Consider the following 3,694-nt stretch of genomic DNA (forward strand, 5'->3'; position numbering starts at 1 on the left):
CAGTGATGTTAGCACTTTCCTTCCCTCCCCTGCAGGCTGTGGGGGGCTGTGGCCTGCATCTAGGATGTCTGGGGCATCTGCGACTGGGGCCAGGTGGTGGTAGGGGAGCTGGGAGAAGGGGTCACTCTGCTCAACTGAGACTGGGCTGGGTCTCCTCAATCTGTAGTCTCTGGCATACAAGCTCACAGTCAGGGGCTGGGGACAAGAGCGAACCTCAAGTTTGAGGAGCGAGGGGTAAGGGCTCTGAGTGAGCTGACCCTCAGGGTGGGCAAGGCCACTCCAGATAGCCATGGGGTGCTGTGGTCACCTCTGAACCTCAAGAACTCCTAGCCATCGCAGGGCTGGGATTGATTCAGCTGTGGCTGGGGCTGTACCCCATGTCCTGCTGGGGTACCCATAGGATGCAGAAGGGCTCAAGGAGGGGGTGTCCTTAGCAGCAGCTGGGTCCAACCCGGGAGACCTTCTGTTAGGCTCAGACTCTCCCACTGCCTCACCGCTTTCCTGGGGGGCAGCGGGATGCTGATCTCAGCCTCCCGGCCGCTGTGGGCCCTGCGCTGCCCCTCCGGCAAGGTGATAAATCTCTGTTTATGTGTTGTTCGGCCATGGAGAGGAACCTCTCCCTCTGCCCTTTGGCCTGGTAAAAACCCACACCCCAAGTCTGGAGGGAAGCTCCCAGATTGACTCACGTTACAATTGGTCCCCAGTTCTTCAGGGGTCAAAGGTCTCCAAGCCCTTTTTATTTTTGGGGCTCCTTGGCTGCTGTTCACTTTGCTCGCTTGTGGGAAGGGTAACAGGTGAGCTCAGCCCTCTGCATGCCAATGCAGATGCAGGTGACAGCCGCGCTCTGTCTTCTGGTCCTCATCCCCCAGCTCCTGCCTGACCGAACTGCTGCCACCGAGCAGGGTGAGTGACCCTCAATCCACAGGCCGCCGTCCGGATCTGCCCTGTCCGGGTCCTTACCTTCTCTCCCGAGACTTCTCTCCAGGGCTTTGGAGCAGCACATCCACCTCCCTCCTGCCCTAACTGCCCGGTCTCCAGATGAGAGCTACTGAGGCCTGCCCTGCCTGCCAGCTGGCTGCCCCAGGCTTTTTTTTTTTTTTTTTGTCTTTTTTCTTTTTATCTGTACCGGGGATCAAACTCACGACTGCCTGCTTGCAAGACAGGCACTTATGCCGCTGAGCTAAATCCCCAGCCCCGGCTGCTCCAGGCTTAAACGGAGTCCACAGGCATGGTCCATGCCCAGGCAGATGCCTAGTCACCGTGAGACCTGGCCCTTCACCTGGTGTCTGCTCCCATCCAACCTCCTCTGCCTCTACCTCTGTACCAAACGCCCCAGATGCTGCCTCGAAGAGGTCTTTCTGTTCATTTGTTTGGAGGCTTTTTTGTTTTGTATTTTTGGTTTTGTCTTTTTGAGACAGGGTCTCAGGTTGCTATGTAGTTCAGCATGGCCTTGAACTCACTTTGTAGCCTAGGCTGGCCTCAAACTCCTGGATCCTCCTGCCTCAGCCTCCTGAGTGCTGGGATTACAGGCGTGCACCTCTGGCCTCTTCTAGCTCTTGACACAATCAATTCTTTTTCTTTTCTTTCTCTTTTTCTTCCCTTCTCTCCTGTCCTCTCCCATCTCCTGTCCTCTCCTGTCCTCTCCTGTCCTCTCCTCTCCTGTCCTCTCCCATCTCCTGTCCGCTAAGTTTATTGATACATTTGAGATACATTTTAGAATAATCACATTCATCGTAGGGAATTTGTACCTGCAATGGGGGAACATTTTAGGTCTAAATCATAACCTCCCTCAACAGCATCTCAGAAGAACCTGAGCTGAAACTTGCGGCTCTTGCAACTATTTGTGATTCCTTTTTTATTTTATTCCATTAGCTTTCGGCTCCATCCTGGGGATCAAACCCAGGGCCTTAGCACTAAGCCACATCCTCGGCATGCATTTATTTATTTACTTTGAGATGAGGTATTGCTAAGTCACTTAGTTGCCCAGGCTGGACTCAAACTTGCCATCCTCCTGCCTCAGCCTCCCAGGTTGATTGTGGAGATCACAGATGCGATCTGTTTGGTTTCTTGTCACTTGTCTGTCTAGTGGGAAGACTTCTGTGCTGACTGGTGCTTAGAAGGGACTTGAATTTGATTTTATGCCCTCAGTTCTTGCATTGGAAGTTTCAATAAGCTGAACAAATTGCTCCATGCCCTGTAGATTGCATAACTGGACCCAGCTAGAGCCAAGCCCACCATCTCAGACTGTGAGTTGCCCAGTCACTCAGGTTGTGGCCAAGGTTGGGGACAGGGAGGCAAAGCATTGTGATGGTAACCAAGAAGGACTAATGTGTCCCTGAAATAGACATCCTTATATAAGAGAGATGACCACAGGTCCAGGCCTAGAAGCAGTGCATGCTCCCCTGCCTGTATCTGGGTCCCAGGGCTGCAGTGGGGCAGTTCTGGGAGCCCAGGATTCATGGTCAGTGTCTTCCTCCATGGGCCCCAAGGCCTTGTCGCCACTGACCCCTGAGGATTGGGAAGAAGCTGAGGGTAAAGGAAGCTCTGGGCTCTGCAGGGCTGTGGGATGGAGGTTGGAGAAGGGGGCCAGGCCTTGGCAGGGCAGTGCGAGGCTGCCAGGTGCGGCTAGCAGGAGTGCCTATATCCTGTGTGCCAGTGCTTCTCTGGGAGATTTCACACTGGCCGTTTTTGGCCTTATTTTTATTTTGATTCGTTAATTTTGATCAACTATAGAGGAATAGATTGTTCACACTGAAGCCAAAAAGTTCATCTGGATCTCAAAAGGTTAAGATTGGGCAGACAAACAGCTGTCTCTCCACCAGAAGCAATGGGAGAGGGGACAGGCAAATGGACACAGAGAAAGAGGAAGTTGTGCTTGGGTCACCTATTACCTCCTTTGCTCTTCCTTTTGTTAGCAATCATTTTTTTTTTTTTGAGATATATCTTTCTATTTAGCCTTGGCTGGCCTTACACTCAAGATCCTCCTGCCTCAGCTTCTCCAGCGCTGTTATAGACGATGGGCATAAACCACCACACCCAGTGTAGCAATTTTTTTCCCTAGTACTGGGGATTGAACCCATGACTTTTACACTGAGCTACCTTATACTACTTCCCACCTCCACTTTTTTTTGACACAGCCCCTAATTTGTCCAGGCTGTGCTCAAATTTGTGATCCTTCTGCCTCAACCTCCCCGTATGCTAGAATTACAGGTGTGTACCACCTATTTTTTAAAAGTAATTGTACCAGCTGGGCATGGTGGCTCACATTCATAATCTTAGCACTTGGGAGACTGATGCCGGATGATTGTTACAAACTGCATAATGAGACCCTGTCTGAAAAAGACAAAAAAAAAAATAAACTAAAAAAGTAATTTTTTACCCCTGTACCTCTGTGTGCTAGGATACAACTCAGCAGTGGAGCACCTGCCCTCAGCACCACAAATATTAAACACTAAAGCCACTCCTTGCCCCTGCGGGGTTGCCTCTCATCCCTTTCTGTTCTGGGTCAATTGGAAGCCATCGCCCTCAAACACTTAGGTGGCCTTCTTTGGAGAAACAATCTGTGCAGATGATCAAGTTAAATTGAGGTCACTGACATGACTGGTGTCCTTGTGAATGGAGAAATGGGGACCCAGAGACAGGTTCACAGGGGGAGAATGTGGCCAGAGGAGAAGGCGGAAATTGGGGTGGCATG

This window comes from Cavia porcellus, unplaced genomic scaffold, assembly GCF_034190915.1.
Source record: "Cavia porcellus strain 051 isolate PalLab524CR breed Dunkin Hartley unplaced genomic scaffold, mCavPor4.1 scaffold_23, whole genome shotgun sequence".
Classification (NCBI taxonomy): Eukaryota; Metazoa; Chordata; class Mammalia; order Rodentia; family Caviidae; genus Cavia; species Cavia porcellus.